The 18,636-nt window shown below is 36.0% G+C and overlaps 1 protein-coding gene across 1 annotated transcript in view; it reads right to left on the bottom strand.

Moving 5' to 3' along the window:
• LOC150098582 (signal transducing adapter molecule 2-like) overlaps window positions 1-18,636 on the bottom strand; it is a 233,058-nt gene that overhangs the window by 123,773 nt on the left and 90,649 nt on the right. The gene's annotated exons all lie outside the window — the stretch shown is intronic.

Here is an 18,636-nt window from a genome sequence, read left to right as displayed (position 1 = left end):
AATGAATGACAAGGTCAAATAGACTGACAATATTTGCCAAAAGAATCTTGCTTGAGGAAATTAAGTTTCATCTAAAAAAACATTTGTGAACAAGGACACGATATCAAGGCTAAAAAGGGGATCACCGGGGTAAAGACAAAGTTCTGATATCTTTTCTTTAAAATGAGAACTATTTTTGATAAATGAAGAGGACTTTCCTATAAACACTGAAAGCAAATTTGGAAAGGTGTTTTGCAATGATACAGCATGGAAAGGCAATGTAGTTCACCACAGGATGTAACGTAATATTCGTTTTGTGGACTTTTGATGGTAAATATAAACAAGGAGGATACTCATGATAACTCGAGTTTCTTCTTCATTCCAATTAGAAACATTATTTATAAGAGTGTTTAAATTCCTAATCTGAGTCGTAGTAGGATCATTAGCAAGAGGATGATATGTAGAGTAGTCATGTAGCATTAAAGTTAATTTTCTATAGTATTAATTTCAATCTTGAACTGCTAATGCTTTCCCTTCATCTACCTTTGTCATAATGAAATTATTTTTCTGTAGGGAGAGAGTAAGGCCTTTATTTCTGGATAAGAAAAATTTGGAAGATGAGGCTTTGAAACGTATTTGTGCTAATTTTCTCCATAAAAGCAATAATCTCTTGGGATGTTTATACAAAGAGAGTTGCAAAACTTGCTACACTGACCAAATCTAAATAGAAACAATGGACTTAAATTATCTCTCTTATGGGAAATAGTTCTTCACAAATTTCAAAAACTAACTTAAATTTATTTATTTAATTTTTTTAAAATTAAATCTTGTTCAAGTTATTTTTTACTAAACAAGAGACCAGAGTGCTTTACATCATGTATTTACAGTGTGTTGAATATACCAGTATCTGTTCTTGTTAATTTGAAAGTCATACTGAAGATGTCCTTGATATTAAAGCAAAAATTTTATTAAGAAAAATATATATGTAGGTTGAAAGTTTTTTTCACTTGGTTATACTATAAATTAAAGATGCCAAGAAATTATATTATTGGTTTCATCTTTTATTCAAGTGTAAGCAAACAAGTGTTTGTGCATGGTCATTTCACAACTAGACTACTGTATATAGAGGCTAATGACTTCACATCAATTGCCTTGTGGAGTCGTTAGCCTCTATATACAGTAGCCCAGTCATGAAGTGACTTCACACAGAAACACGTGTTTGTTTCCACTTGGATAAAGGATGAAACCAAGAATATAATTTCTTGGCATCTTTAATTTATATATGTAAGTTAAATTCATTTTATGTCATTTATTAATTGAGAGAGAAACAGAAAGCATACTTTCAGAGCACCAAGCAGGATTCCTTAACACAAGAGTACAATACATCATTTATTTACGACACATCTCGCTGAAGAAAAATATATTGAACATAATGAAATACCATGCTATAATTTTACAGGTATACAGAAGAGTTTTGATTCAATATGGCATGAGGCATTGTGGAGAATACTGAAACAATATGGAATAAATAATAAAATAATATAATACACCTAACTAAAACGCTTTACAGTTCCTCAAGTAATACTAAGAAATCAGTGGCAATTAAACCTTTCAAAATGAAAAGAGGTATATGCAAGAAGGCTACATACCTTCACCAGAATAATACATTTAGTTTAATCCTTTATCCAAGTGTAAGCAAACAAAGTTTGTGCCTGAAAATATCTTCAGGACTGAGGTAAGGTGGTGCAACACCACCTTACCTCAGTCCTGAAGATATTTTGAGGCACAAACTTTGTTTGTTTACACTTGGATAAAGGATTAAACTAAATTTATTATAGTCTAACCAAGTGCAAAATAAACTTCCAAAAACCTTCACCAGAACTTTTCAACTTATAATTGGTATATATAATAAATCTAGCCTTAGAAAACAGTGATATTGGAATTACAGTGTGGCAAAATTTGTAATTCTTGGAAATATGACTTTACAACCACTTTCGGACCAAATAAGAAATTGGCATCTCTTATCCACATCACCAAAAACAGCGACTTTCCTAGACCTGCCAGGGAGTATACAGGCCTGTTGCAGTTGTAAACTATCCTACTATGGCCAAACAGGACTGCATCCAGTTCCACCAATACATCCACTCAGGACTTGCTGACCATGCTTTGGACACCCATCACAGTATACGCTGGAAGAAGGCCATTCCACTATACTGCAGCAAATATAAACAAAAAAGACTATTCCTCGAATCTGCCTCAGTCCTGAAAAAACTTTCCAAACCTCGACAAAAATTTGTGTGCATGAGATCACCCCAAATTTGAGAAGCATACATTCTAAGATCATCAGCCCAATAACCAACAATCAGAAAAAAAAGAACATAAATGACACATTAAATATAACTATGGTCAAGCTGGTCTTTCTGATCATGCCCTGAACACTTTACACAGAACTGACTGGAAAAGCACCTGTTCACATCACACCAAAACATGGTATAAACGTAAATTTAAGGAGGCCTGTGAGATTCTTATCAATCACCCAAATATTAACAATAATGACTGTCTAAAAATCAAAAGCATATGGAAAGCACATATTCTACCCACTTAACCTTTCCACCTAAGAGTTAATTATAAATAAGACCAGAGGTAATCCAGGATCCTAAATCTAATATAACAATTGTCATTTAAATTAGGACATAATTTTTACTGTAATAAAAATTCTTGATTTAACAATGAAAAAACAAATTTATAATTTCAAAATTATTTTTATTTTTCAAAATAATCTCCCTTAAGACTAACACATTTTCCAGCGATGCTCCAGCACCATTATCCCGTCCCTGTACTGGTTTTCAGTACGATCTGCAAAATACCCCTCTACAGCTGCCAACTGCAAAAAAAAAGCTGACCAGCGAGGAAGAGTTTTAGTTTTGGGAAGAGATAGAAGTCAGAGAGAGCCAAATCTGACAAATAGGATGTATGTTCCAGCAATTCATAGTGCAGATCCCTTAATTTTCCCATTGCCAAAACACCTTTGTTGGGTAGGTGCATTGTCCTGATAAAAGATGATTTATTTCTTCTGCAAACCGGGTCTTTTCTTACGAATTTTTTCATCTAGTCTGGTTAAAAGATTGGAATAATATTCTCTGGTTATTGTTTCACGCTTTTCAAGATAATTAATAAACAAAATGCGCATCCCAAAATACTGATGCCATGACCTTTCCTGCTGATGGAACAGACTTTGTCTTCTTTGGTGCTGAACAACTGGCTTCTACCCACTGTTTTGACTGCTGTTTGGATTCTGGTGTGTAATGGTGAATCCAAGTCTCATCCATGGTAATAAATCGATGCACAAAATCAGTTTTATTCTTGTTAAAACACTCCAAGCACTGTTCAGAGATTTTCATGCGAGTGCGTTTTTGATCTGCTGTGAGCAAGAACAGCACCCATCTTGCGCAAAGCTTTTTCATTTGCAATTCTTCATGCAAAATATATCCTACATGTTCTTTTGAAACACCTATAGTCTCAGCAATTTCACTAACTTTCACTCGCCAGTCATCCAATACCATATCGTGCACTTGATCAATGATTTCTGGTGTTGTTGCACTTTTTGGATGTCCTTCACATGGATCATTTTCATAAATCCATATTTATGGACTTCCAAAAATCCATAAAGAGGATATACCTCTACACCCATATACTGTAGATGGTATAGACTCAACCACCTACAAACTAGTTAAACATTTAGTCAAAGTGCTTTCCTGTACTACTGGCAATACCTCATCACATCAAAAACTCAGCCCATTTTATGTTCAGTATACAAGACCTCACACTCTGCCACAGATTTAATGGTCAGTTTGATGTCTCCTCCTTATTCACAAATGTCCCACTTAAAGTGATACCTTGTCAGTTATCCAAGCAGAATTTCCTCCCAATATTTCAGCGATTTTTTTCAGTTCACTATGGACTTGGGCTATTTTGTTTGGCAAGGAATAGGATAAAGTCAAGGTTAAAGCCATGCTTCCCCCCCCCCCCCCCCAGCTAACTTCATCATGGAGACATTTGAAAAGAATGCCCTAAATCCTCCCCCCCTTAAACCCACTATTTGGCTACACCATGTGGACGATGTGTTTGCAATTTGGCCACATGGCTAGGACACCTTATGTGCATTATTTGAACAGCTGACATCCAAGGATCCAATTGAGGACAGAAATAAAAAGTAACAACAGTCCGCTCTTCCTAGACACCCTAGTAAGATAACCTGTCCTTCACAGGCTACAGAAAACCCACCACCCATAGATACATCCATCAACAGTCATCACATCATCTCCCTCCCAACAATTTGGGACTATAAAAACCTTAGTCCACCAGGTAAAATTAAATTGCTCAGATAACAAAGTACTTAATACAGAACTCATCCACATAAAAAAACACTTTTTTGGACAATGGTTACGCCTCCCACCAAATATAAAGAATTTTAACTCCAACTCTCCCCCCACCCCAAACATAGATTATAGCAAATCTATCACCATCCCCTATATCCATGGTATCGCAGAAAAGGTGGCCAAGATATTAAAAAAAAAACTATCTCGTGACCACCTATAAACCACACTAAGAGCTAGCAGCCCTTATTCACTCTCCACCAAAGACCAGATACAACCTCTGGATTTACTTGGAGTTTACAGGTACCCTGCAGATGCAACCTTTTTTTATTATGGACAAACAGGTAGGACAGTCAACATCCGATTCCACTAATATGGCCACTCAGGATTAGCAGACTATTCCCTGGATACCTGACCTAGATCCATGGAAAAAAAAGCCACCTATTCAAACCAAAGCAAATTCAAGTTTGAGAGGCTTTTCCTCAAATCAGCTGCAGCTCTTATCAACTATCCCAAACTAAACAAATATGGCTGTATCAGACTTCTGCTCATATAAGAAACCCTCATCTGCAGACAGACAGCCCAACGACCAAGAGCACTCAACTGAAGCTAATAGATGGCATAATTGTAGTACTTTAGGTCTCCCTGTTTCTCTCATGTTTGTTCATCTTTGTTACTGAAGAGTGCCTGCGTGCATGTGTCTAATACAAGTATATTAATCCCTGATGATGCCGATTCGACTTCAGCAAAATATAGGAAATAAGAAGATAATTTTATTTATTAAGAAATACATTATTTCTGTAAACAATATATGATGCTGGAGAATCAACGTTCAAGCCTAAACACTAGGATAACAAGAAAAAGTGCAAATACAAACATTAATATATAAGAAAGAAAGAACTAGAACAGCATGAAATTATAAAAATGAAAATGCATTTTTTTATACATATATCACTGCCCTACATAAGAGGCTGAAAAGCCTATAGCAAATAAATGCCATGTGAGGGCTGGGGTCAAAAGCAAAACAATTGGCTGATATTCCTTTTAAGAGATGGAGGTCATAGTGTTGAGGAGGCCTGTGTAGCTCAGTGGAAGTGACGCTTGCATCCTCTGTACTTGGTCGCTCAAAGTTAGACTTAAGTTCAAGTCTAGTTTCCGACTGGAGGAACTTTTTCTAAGCCTTTCTTCAATCAGTTCCTGAGTTAGTCGATCTCCGGCACGGGCAAGCAGGTTTTTCCTCCTGTAAACTCAAGAAAATCGACCATAATACCCACATTATTTCATACAGTAACATATCTTGTTAGGGTTAGGTACCAAGCGATGGCAGCACTTGTTTGCCAGCATCTTCATCGGTGGCTGTTATAATTAGTGATAGACATGGTTCAGCTATCTCTGATTAGCTACAGGTGGAGATTGAACTGCCCTCAGTCTTCAAAAAAGCTAGATAAGGTATAAAGGCCTCGCCTACTCCCTATAAGGGAATAAAAGGCATTAGTTGATTTGATTTTTGATGAAGGCTGTTTCACAGAACTGAGGTAAACAGAATGAAAGATGATTGGAAGCAGTTCAGTGAGTCAGCAGTTCAATTATAAAAAAGGATGTCAAGGCAGCTGTTACTCATGTTACTGTATGTTTAGCAGAAATGAGGGCATTACATATGCTAGTTCTGCTTAACAATGTCCATGGAAATATGTGTAGAAGGGACAATACAAAAACTGTCTATGAGAGAGAGAATTCATTAATCAAACGAACTGTTCTCTTCTGAAGAGCATCGAGAATTTTTTTTAGAGATTTCAGGTAACAATCTCAAATGTGAGAGAAGTATTTCAAGGCTGGTAGAGTTGAGATTTATAAAGCAAGTAACTGAACAAATGAAAGGTAATGTCTTGAGTGAAAGATGCCAAGGTTTTTGGAAGCTGAGACTGCTACAGAAGTGACATGATAATGCCAGAAAAGGATAGGAGTAAGAGTCAATGGCTAGTTTGCATTTTAACAGTCAAGATCTGATCTTGACTGTTACAATGAGCATTGTCAAAGGTAAGGGAAGAACTAAGGTTGTTATTTTTATTATTATTAAAAAAAAGAAAAAACTGTGTTTTGGAAGCACTGCAGATGATTAAATTATTATTGTCTCCATTGCAGGATGGTGAGGAGATAAATATTTTGGGCACTTATTGTAGATGATCTTGAAGCTTGAGATATTTGAGCACGACAAATAATAGTGCTCACATATCTCAAGATGACAGGAGAGTGCCATCATCTGCAAAACAGAATAGGTTTGATGTTAGGGAGAAAGAGTGGGTGAACAAAACCATGAGGAACACCTACATTAATAAGAAAATTTGAAGAGAGAATACCTTCTACCATTACATATAGTGAACAACCTGAGATAAAACTGGAAATCCAATGGCAAAAGGAGGAAGGCAGAGCATAAGATGACAATTTGCTAGTAAGTCCTGAGTGCAAAAAAACTATTAAATGTCTTAGAAATCTCAAGTGCAATAACAGATTTCTCCATGGAACACGTCTAGTGGTAGGTGAGGAGATTTGCTGTGGATCTCAATTGGCAAAATACACACTGGTGGTCACTGATTATATGGCAGTTCTCCAAATGTCAAATAAGTTGGCTACTGATGACAATTTCCATTACTTTCAACAACAATGAAGTGAGCAATAGGTTGATTGTTTGAAGATAGATATTACTTTTGTTTTTTTGGGATAAGTTGTATATGTGCTTCTGCCCATGTGGCAAAATGATGGATAATAGCTGTAGATATTATGTACTCAGTAAGGTGGATAGCAATCTAGATGATAAAGAAGAGGTGTTAGTCTTTTCACAACTGGTGGAATTCCAACAGGACTAGAAGCCTTTTTTGGTAGCCAGGTTCTTTGATATTCTTTTGATGTCTTTCTGGTGGAAGGTCACAAGAGATGTGCAATACAACATACAGATTATTTGCCTTGATAATCTGTTCTGGAGTTGGAGGAGTATGCTGCCAGGACTACTGTATCATCACATAAAGCTTTATCTTTATGTGATGATACAGTACTAGTGGCTGGGTAATAGAGGTTGAAACACAGATAGGAGAGTTCTTTTGGCAAGGGACCAAAAGGCATGACACAAGTGGCAAATATTCTACATTTGGCCCTTTCAAAGCCCTGAGTTGGAATGAAGGCCTTCATTCTAACACCTAACTTCTGCAACAAAATTACAACAATTATCTCAATATGGAGAATGGAAAAAAGTAGACCTATCCTGGAAAGGAGTAAAAATTTCAAAGATCCCCCATCTGGCACTGTTGTAGTGCCAAAATACACAAGGTTGCGAATGGATGAAAGGAGAGACATTTCACTAGAGATGAAACTTGGATGAGATTATAATCTGAGTTACCAAGAGCCTTATTGGTGTACCTAGAAGGAGAAATGGTTAAGAAAAGATCCAGAGCATTGGATAGGATTATAAGGAATCCTAGTTGGGAAATGCATGATTTCTTTTGGTCACTGATTTCCAGAAATAACTCTGCTTCTCTTCTAGCTTCATCAGTGAAGTTGAAGAAAGAGGCCAGATGGACTTGTAGACATAAAAGCTATCAAGGATGATGACTACACTGTTAGGGAATTGGGGTTGTAAGAAATCAAGCATCAAGGATAAGAAGTCAAAAGTTCTGAATGATTTTCAGACTTGGGAGAAGAATAGTAGAGAGAGCAGGTAAATGATACATAATGAGGCAAGGAAATCTTAAGCCACAGCAGGTCAAAATAGGAAGATTCAAGATTAAGGCATTCTCTGGCAAGGAATATCAGACTGCACAAAAGCTCTTAGAGCAAAAGGACTTATACAGAGTAACAGTTTGAAGAGGTAAGATGGTAGTAGTTATGGCAGAGATTAGGAGTTTAGTCAAAAACAGAAGATTAGGTTTGGATTGCAGATGATGGTGCACATCATTTCAATTGGTGTTTATACCATGATTGTTGGCAAAGTGAAAGTGGAATATTTTTTTCCCCCATAAGATTAATTTTTTTTTCAGGGGGGGGGGTGTTTTTGGTATAACTACATTGCATCTTCATTTTGGTTTACTATCATATTCAGGCACAACCTAGAAATGTAGATAGCAGCAAGATTATCTGCCAGCTGATCAGGAAATCTAAACACACTGCTATTAGTTTGGTCTTAATACTGATGGCCAGCCTGTAGAACTACTGTATCCTCAAACATGGGGAAAATGCTTAATGTCTACAGTATGTCTGGCATGCCCTTGATGGGTATCACTCACACTGCAGTTGGAGGATTAAGGGCAACAGAAACTGGAATCCCTTCTTTGGGAACTGAAACAAAGCAATAGCTATTTCAGGCTCTCCATAAGCAAAGTGATGGTGTTTCACTTAGTGATAATCATCTACCAGCTAGAATTCATGTTTGAATTTTGAAATGTTACATTAATGACACTCACCTGAAATCTTCATAAACTAAAGATTTGCACGGTACTTACCATTAAAATAAAATTTTAAAAAATTAAAAAAACTGAAAATCTCAGCAGCCAGGCAACTTAACAATTGGTTAGCTCTGATTAAAGAAGAGGACACAAATGAACATTAATCATAGCTTAAATGGAGGGAAAAAGTGATTGGTACAGCTGCAGCAAACAAGTCAACTTCCTAAGAGGAGAGAGACCTAATGATGGAAAGCTGACAAATTAATACTATGAACTGTGCATATTAACTATTATGGCTATTATTAAGAGAAACCTCCCTCCAGGGAGTCAGGGACTTATCATAGGAGGGCCACATACTACATGCATCAGCTGTCATTCATAATGTGAATGAATTCAATCACACTACTTGCTTGCACACACACACACACACACACACACACGCACACGCACACAACATCTAATGGCATTATGAATTTCAATTCCAATCAGGCACCACTCTATGAGAGAAAAATCTAGCTTTCAACCTTTTCTTGATGGTTTATTCTCAACTTCCAAGGATGCATTCTTGTCTTTTCTCCACTCACCCTAAATTAAAGGAATATGGCACAATATACAGTATTTCTTTAATTAAAAGATTATATTGATGTAATAATGATCAAGGCAAGGAAGCATAGCTACAGTATTCAACACTAAACATGAAGATAAGCTCTTTGAATGGCAGGTGGTATCAGAGTAATATGGGCATACATCAAATGAAGAATCAGAAGGTTCTACTAAAGAAGTGGACGAAATTTTTCAGTACATATCTGGTGGTAGGAGAACCTGAGTAAAAGAGTGTAGGTTTTTTGCTTGGAGAATGGAGAATGAGTGGAATAGGTTGCCAGTGTGTGTGTTGTGAGTGACATGACTGTGAATGAGTGTAAATCAAAGTATGATAGATAATGAACAAATGTTGCTTGACATAATGTTTAGGGCCTCCCTCAAGAATCTACAGACTCCATGGAATAGTTCAAATAATAATATTTTGAGTCATTAGAAAAGGCAACTAATGCAAAGAAAAAGTTGGTCCTTGTTGGAGATCTTAAACAGAAGAGTAGAAAAAGAATACCAGACACAGAAAATTTGGACAAAAGAGCAAACCTAATAAAAACAGTAAGCACCTGCTGGATTTCTGTACAGGACATAGCTAGTCATTTATAATAGTATGTTTCAACATAACAATGTGCACAAATTCATATGGAGAGAAGACACAAGAAATAAGAAAAGACTTCATTATGTAATTATTGATAATGATATCTTCATGCTGGTTCAGGGCACAAAAGTATACAGAGGATCAAAATGAAAGGGTTTGAAGTCAAGAATGAAAACTTGGAAACTTACTAGCAAACTAGAAAATAGGGAATGATTCAGCCAAAAAAGCACATTTGAAGTTGCATGCAAGGATAGAAATATCAGAGCTCCATGGTAAACTCAGGAAGTTAAAGAGGTTCTCCTGAAAAAAGAAGAAAGTATATTGAAAGTTTTCCTAGGAAGTAAATCAACATGTGCTCTGAGAGAATACAAAGAAAAATATAAGAAAGCAACGTGTAAAAGCAGGTAAATAAAGTCATTGGAAGACTTTGGTAAAAAGACAAAACAATAAGACAAGACAAACAATTGAGAAATGGGAAGATGACAAGGATCTGCATTTAAGTTTTATAGATCTGAAAAAGACATATGACAAGGTGCAAAGAGAAAAACCTGTTCAAATTGCTACAGTTATATGACTTAAATGGTTTATTATATCAAACAATGCATGGTCTATATCTGAGTTGCAAGTCAGAACTGAAGGAGCTACAGGAAAACGGTCTGATATTAAATTTGGTGCGAGGCATGTGTCCATATCTACACTGCTATCTATATGGATCACATTATGAAGGAAAGTGGCATTGGACCTGATATCAAAATGAGGTATTATATAAACGTACTGCTAAAGAAATCGAGTTGAAGTCTTGTAAAGTCTCTCACAGAGTTAAATGCAGAAAATTCACTTCCTACACAAATGGCAATATTGCTTTCTAATCCTTATAAAGGCCACTTGTGCAATTTCTGTCCATCTGCTCAAGACTACTTTTCACCTGACTAGCTATTAGCCTTGTACCAATTCCAAATCCACACATCCAGAGAATATTGCTCTCACATTTGTGGTGGTACACCAAATAACTTTGAAAATTGTTGAATGCCAGAAAGAAGGGCAGTTCAGCTAAATGATAACTCCCTTTTCTCAGATTGTCTTCAGCCAGTGTCTCAGTTTCTGATTTGTGCCTTTTCTATAGATTCTTTCATAGCTGCCATACTTGTGTATTTTTCTAAAGATACTTCCAAAACCGTCATCTACTACTCCCCCATTTTTTTGGTAAATCTACAATAACTCAAGCTATAGTGTCCACCATCCATTTATAGTTCAAACTACCCAACCCATTAAACCTCCCCTACACACACACACACACACACACACACACGAAGTATTCTCTACAACTAAAAACAACTGAAAAGAAGTTATCATTCTCACATATGAGAATAATGAAAAGTTCTATAACATGGAGAAACTAGATTAAGTGTGTGGCATTGCATTTTTTTTAGGTATGGTAATGAAACTAAACATTTTCATTCATTTAATTTTTTTTCTGATAATATCAGATAATTTACATAGACTGAAGCAACAATCATTGATTACAAAAATGCTGTTGACATTAGTGGATGACTCATTAGCTTCTGCGTGCATTTGTAAGTTGTGTTTTCTATACAAACCTGTTAACAAGACTACAGTTTCATTATATACACTCAAGGATCCGTAAATTCACATAGATATGGGAGAAATGAAATATTAAGTTGAAATAGATTATTTAGAATTGCTGAAGAGGTAACTTCATACATATGACAATTTTGTGTATTTTCTCAGCTGCAAAAGACACCTTAAAAAAATCGTTTTTTATTTTCATAAAGTCATTTTCAGACTTAATGGAGTCACATGCCATGACTTGTTTTGGTTATCAAGGAATGTAGCTTTTTCTACCATTCCAATTTTAGTATAATCTTTTGTTGTGATGCTAATTTATATATGTCACAAACTTATCAAATATTTTTCAAGAGGTCAGTTACAAGTGATATATCACTGACACTGAAAAGGAAGATGCACTTCTTCCCACCTCTACTATGCTTTTTATCTTCCTTGTTGCTGAAAATAAACACCTCTGTGCTATCTAGTGTATGCGAATTAACTTTTTTTTTTTTTTTTTTTTTTTTAGAAATATCGAAAAAATTATTTGAAATGTGTATGCAAAACGTGTATCTGTGAAAGCTGGAGCCTCTATAGCTCGGTCCGCACAGATGAAGCCCTTTGGCAGAAAGACCTGGGTTCAATTCCATCTATGACACAGAATAGAAGGTCTTTAATAGTAAAGACCTTTATCAGGTTTTCATTACTAAAGGTGAGTTAGCTGGTCTCATACAGAAATCTTTCCTAGAGGGTTTTCCTCCTCTAGGAAACTCAGATTTTTCAAACTTCAAAACAGGCAAAATGGCTTGTGACCACACATATCTACAAATATAGAATGCTTTGGGGAATGATGGTAGCCTGCGTCCCTAGTATATCCTTAATATCTGAGATATTTCCATATTAACAACAGCTTGAAAGTGTTAATTTCAACTTATACTACAGATAAAAGTTTGTTATTTTCTATTAAGGCAATCCCACCTACATAAAAGGTTGAAAATTCATAACACAGTAATGGATGAGATAAAGGTTACATTTATTACTTATTATTATTATGTGCCATCTCCAAAGGTTCATCGAGGGAGGGCACTTTACTCCACTACACACATCTTGCAGTCCACAATACTACTTAATTTTCCAACCACACACATCAACAGCACTATCACCCACCACCAACAGTATTTTGTCTCTGCAAATCTTGTGTGTTCTCATGGCCAATTTGCTTGTGTATGGGATGAAACCCTACTACCTCTGTATGAGATCAGCTAACTCAACTTCAATTGAAAAAGCCAATAAAAAGATTCCTCTCATCACGATAAGAATCAAACACGGGTCTCTTCCAATTGTGTTATGCAGGAGAGGCACATTATATAAACTGGGAACTCTGATCCAGAGACCAAACAGTGTTTTTTTTTTTTTTTTTTTTGACAGTTTACTAATAATTTTTAACAGAAACCTAAATTGCATCTACATCCACTACTGTCCACCTTCAATTTCACAAAAGGCTCAGATTCCACAATGGTGGCATCTGAGTCTTTTGTGAGATCTGACATTGCTTGCCAGAAAGTAGCTAATTTAGAATCCTTTGCTTCTGATCTCTTTGTTTCCATGCCCATTTAGTAATTCATCTGTGGCATTTACTAGTCTCCAAAGTCCATAAACCACTCTCACCTCTTCACTTTCCTCTCCTTGAAGCTCAACCACCTGCAATCAGGCTATCCAAATGGTGAGGCAATGTTTCTAAGTGACCTTAATTTTTGTAATTCCAGCTAGCTCCCTTTTCCAACACCACTGACCAAACAGGGTGAGATGCTGAATTCTTGGCTATAAGTAATGACCTAATGCAAATCATACATTCTCTATTCTGATTCATAATAACCCTTTTCACTATTCCAATACTCTCGATCCCTTTTTAACTAGTTCTACTTCCAGATGCACTGTAAAAATCACCTCTCCTGTCAGTAACTCAGATCATAATCTTGTGCAAGTCTCTTCTCTCACAGAATGACCTTCCCTCCAACCACTCCCAACTTCATGTCCTTTGGCACTACAAATGTGCCAAGTGGGATAAATTCTGCAATTTCTGCTGTTCCTTTCCATGGTCCAACTACTGACATAACTGCTCCAAGTGAATCACAGAAATTACCCTCACTGGCATGGAGGCATTCTTTTCCAATTCTATCCAAAATTCTCATCCACTTTCTAAGCCATGGTCCAACAGAAAGTGTACCAAAGTAGTAGAAGAAAAAAAATTCAACCAACCACAGGCTTGAATCAAGAACTCCATCTTCACGCTTCACCTATATTGAAGCATGGAAAAAATGCAAAGAGTCAGCAGATCTAAATTTAACTTCATAAAACAAACAGCAGAAAACTTACATCCTGTCCAAATGGAGACCACACTTTCTGGTCCCTTGCAAAGGTCTCTGGATGCAACTTCTGGTCGCTTATGCTTCTGTCTCTCTCTCTCATTCAGATGGCACCAGTGTTACAGCACCCAAAGACAAAACTGACCTCCTATCATAACTCTTTTTCTCAAACCATCACTCTTTTTGTCCGTCAACTGCCGATGACAAAGGCAACTTTCCTCATATCATCCTAATAACTGAGCAATATACGTCTCCAGAGGTTTTTCAGCAAAAAAAAATAAGAAAAATACTAAATAACTTGATACTAAAAAACCTCCTAATCCTGATGGCATCTCTCCAGTTGCACACAAATACAGTACTCCAGAGCCAATACTCACCCTGTATCATTTCTTCAATCTCCTGGATTCAGCTAGCACTTATCCTAACATATAGAAGCAAGGGCCATCACTTCAATCTTCTCCAAAATAGTGGAGAAAATTATCAACAGTCTCCAATACTTAAAGGGAAGCCCAACAGTTAATCAAAAACTACTAGTATGGATTCTGCCAATCTAGATCCATGACTGATCTCATAGACAACGTTATCCATCACTGGACATGTGCCATAAAAAGGCTTGAAGAAACATGCACTATAACTCTAGGAATCTCCAAAGATTTTGATCTTGTTTCACATTATGGTCTGCTTAGAAAATTGCCTTCCCTTGGTCTACTAATCACTTTCTATAATGGAACAGCCAGCTTACTCTCTGGACATTCACTGCATGTCATAGTGGATAACATCCTCTCTTTGAGCTTTGCCACCAAAGTAGAAAAGTTTCAGGGTGTTATTCTATCACATACCTCTTTCTCCTATGCATTAATAACCTACTCTTAATTGCCAGAGTGATGTTTTCTGTCTGCTGGAGGACACCAGAGCGTACAGAGGATTTCAAATTGAAAGTGATCATTTAGCCTAGAGCAGGATAAAATTGAATTTCATATTGAAAAGAAGAACATGTAAGAAAGTTTTAAAGCGAATAAAAGTTGAGCAGCTTTCGGATGTGAGCTGTAGACTAAAATACACAAACATTATTCAAGAAAAAAATGAAAGAGTTTGAGAACAGGACCAAACCTTGGAGATTCAGTGGCAAGCCCTGAAGAAAACATTGACTAATTCAGCCAGAGAGGCATGTGGAGGTTGTCTGCAAGGATAGAAAAATCCAAACTCCATGGTGGACACAGGAAGTTAAATTGGCAGTGAAGGAAAAGAAGAAAGCATATCAAAAGTTCCTGGCAAATAAGTCAGCTTGTGCTCTTAGAGAATACACAGACAAATGTAAGAAAGCTAAACACTGTAAAACTAGCTGAACAAAAGTCATGGGAAGACTTTGGTAAGAATATAGAAAATAATATCAAGAAGATGGCAAGATATTCTGATGGTTGTTGAAGAAGCTCAGAAATGGAGGAAAGAGTACTGTAAAAGGAATTAAAGATGATAAAGGTGACATGAAAACTGGAGAAAAAGATATCCTTGAAGTATGGAGTAATTATCGGAAAAAACTGCTAAATGAAACAAGCAGTGAATAATGACGACAGCACAGTGGTAAAAAGCACTCAACAAGCATGCAATCAGGAATATATATCCATACTTGAAGTAGAAAAAAAAAAACATCAAAAGCCTGAAATGTTGAAAGGAAGCTGAAGTAGATGATATTCAACCAGAAATGCCCAAGTATGGAAGTATAAAAGTCTTACAGTGGCTGCACTGCATAGTTTAGAAGGCCTAAACAGAGGGACGAATTCCCAATGATTGGAGCAGAGCTCTCATAGTACCCATATATAAAAAGGGAAATAAAACTCAACGTGAGAATTAAGAGGTGTTTCACTACTGAGTGTTCACGGTAAGATATATGCAAATATACTTGAAAATCAGTTGAGAAGAATTGTGGAAGGGAAAGCTTGGTGAAGAACAAGCTGGATTCAGGCCAAATAGAGGCCGTCAAAGGATCAGATTTTCACTTTAAAACAAATAGTTGAGAAATCATGGGAATATATCAAAGATCTGTATTTAAGTTTTGTAGATCTGGAAAAGGCATATGACAAGGTTGCCAAGAGAAAAACTATTCAAATCACTACAGTTGTATGGCGTCAATGGGGCATTATATCAAGCAATACTTAGTCTTTATTTGAGTTGTAAGTCAACAGTTAGAATTGAAGAAAGTACAGGAAGATGGTTTAATGTTAAATCTGTTGTCAGACAAGGATGTACATTATACCCTGTGTTATTCATTATCTATATGAATCACATTATGAAGGAAAGTGGTATAAAAATATCAAAATTGGAGTTGTTAATTCTCAGCTCTTTGCCTTATGTGGATGATGTTATACTTCTAAATAAATACATTAGGAGTCTGCAAGATTCCCTGACTAAATTCAATAACTGCTGTAATAGATATGGTATGAAGGTCAGCAATAACAAGACAAAAATAATGAAAATAGGCAGAAGCATTAAAAATATCAACTGCATTTTGAATGGAGAATCTATAGAACAAGTAAAACATTTTGGCATGAGTATTAGTGAAGATGGTAAATTAAATATGGATATAGACAACAGAATCAACATAGCTGGTATGTTAGGAAGTCAACTGAATAAATTTATATGGAAGAAAAGAGAAATTAGTCAAAACACTAAATTAGCTGTATACAAGACAGTGTTCAAACTAATTTTAACTTAAGGTTTTGAGAGCTGAGTTAGAAGTAAAACACTTAACCAAAGACTAGAGACCACAGATATGAGTCCTAAGAAAGATTAGGATATTAAAAAAATGGATATTAGGGAAGAACTTGACATTGTTAGCATCCAGGAATGTGTTAGCAGAGCTAATCTCAGGTGGTATGGTCACTTAAACAGAATGGGAGAGGAAAGATTAGCAAAACAAGTGTTCTCTGCCAGGTTGGCAAGAAAAAGACCCAGATATAGATTTATTGATAAAAAAGTGCCTTAGAAGGTAGAAATATATTAGATCTGATAATGTTAGAATGTTGGAGTCTTGACAGGTAACAGACTGATTTGGAGGAAAATTGTAGATAAGAAGTTAGTAATGATAGTAATGATGTAAATTTTTCATTTAGCACTATCATATCCTCTACACCCCTTGAGGATACAAATCAGGAATTTGATGATCTAAAATTTAAGCCTTCTTGAATACCATTTTATGAAAAGAAATACATAAATTGCAACAGTACATATCAATTAATACTCAAGTATTCATGACACATTTTACTTTTATAATTTAACAAAGTAAAATTAGTATATCATTAAAATCAAAACAAAAACATACATTTTAAAATACATATGCATGCACAAACATAAATATATCTAGTTATAACTAAAGATATTTTGCAATTTAATACTCACCGATGAATATGCATGTTTATTCTCTTTTTTGTGTGGTCCATGAATGAATCAAGATTTGTTCCATAGGTTCTCTATTTACAATGCATTTGATATTTTCAATGCTTCTGCCTATTTTTATTGTCTTTGTCTTTATTGCTGACCTTCATACCATATCTATTGCAACAGCTATTCAATTTAGTCAGGGAATCTTGCAGACTTTTAATGGATTTATCCAGAAGTATAACATCATCCGCATTTAGCAAAAAGCTGACATTAACATCTCCAATTTTGATATCAGGTTTAATACCACTTTTCTTCATAATGTGATCCATATAGCAAATGAATAACAGAGGGGATAATGTACATCCTTGTCTGACACCAGATTTAACATTAAACCATCTTCCTGTACTTCCTTCAATGTGAATTCGCGAAGATTTATGCAAATAGTGAAGGCATTTAAAGCATGACGTCTGTATAGCAATAATATTAGTACTATTATTATTATGGTAACCTTCACTGAGTCAGACTCAACCAGCAACATGTCTTTCATTGAACCTCAAAATCATTTACAGTCTCTGCATTTACAATGCACTCCTGTGCTACGTTCCACTCACCAGTAACCCTCCATGTAAAACAATCTCCTAACACCCTTCTTCACCAAATTGTTATACAACTTCCAGGGATGGCCTCTCATTCTTCCCATCTTTCTGTCCACTCTTTTGTATAATTCTTTCTGTATTAATCTACTAAAATCTCTTAACCAACTTGAAGGTCTCTATCATCCAGATGACAGAGATAGATGGATAAATGAGGAAGAGGAGAAGCATGTTCGATATGTCTACAGTTCTACTGAACAATGTCTACAGTTCTAGTGCTCTCCACTAGAGAGCATCAAGAATGCTGTCTAGTGGAGAGCAATCTTGCCCACAGACAACCCTTCCCTCACACTTCAACCTCTAGGTGCACTGCTTCAGGTATTTCCATGGTTACTGTTCCAGAGAACTGGCAAACAGCATTCCTCCACTTTCTGTTGGATCTGTTAAAACAAGAGCAGCTGCTGTCCAGCATCACTTTTCAGTGGCAACCGTACTAAACTTCTCTAGCCGCTCACCCTATTTTTTTTATTTTTTTCTCTGCTCTCCCGTAGACTGCAAGAAATCTAAAAATTACAATAGTGAAAAATCAATATCACGAATACTGCTACTTCATAAATTTCAACTAGGTGTAGCAATATTACCCTATTATATGATACTAGCAAGTTAACAAAGCACAATTTTTCTTTTATAACTCCATGCAGCCAATTTTAATATAATGAACAGCAACTGAGTGGAACAATTTAGCTGAATGGG

This window comes from Typopeltis vanoorti, chromosome 15, assembly GCF_054136105.1.
Source record: "Typopeltis vanoorti isolate ZY-2024b chromosome 15, IOZ_Tvanoo_1.0, whole genome shotgun sequence".
Lineage (NCBI taxonomy): Eukaryota > Metazoa > Arthropoda > Arachnida > Uropygi > Thelyphonidae > Typopeltis > Typopeltis vanoorti.
The sequence above is the reverse complement of the archived record's forward strand: the minus strand, read 5'-3'. Positions and strand labels throughout refer to the sequence as shown.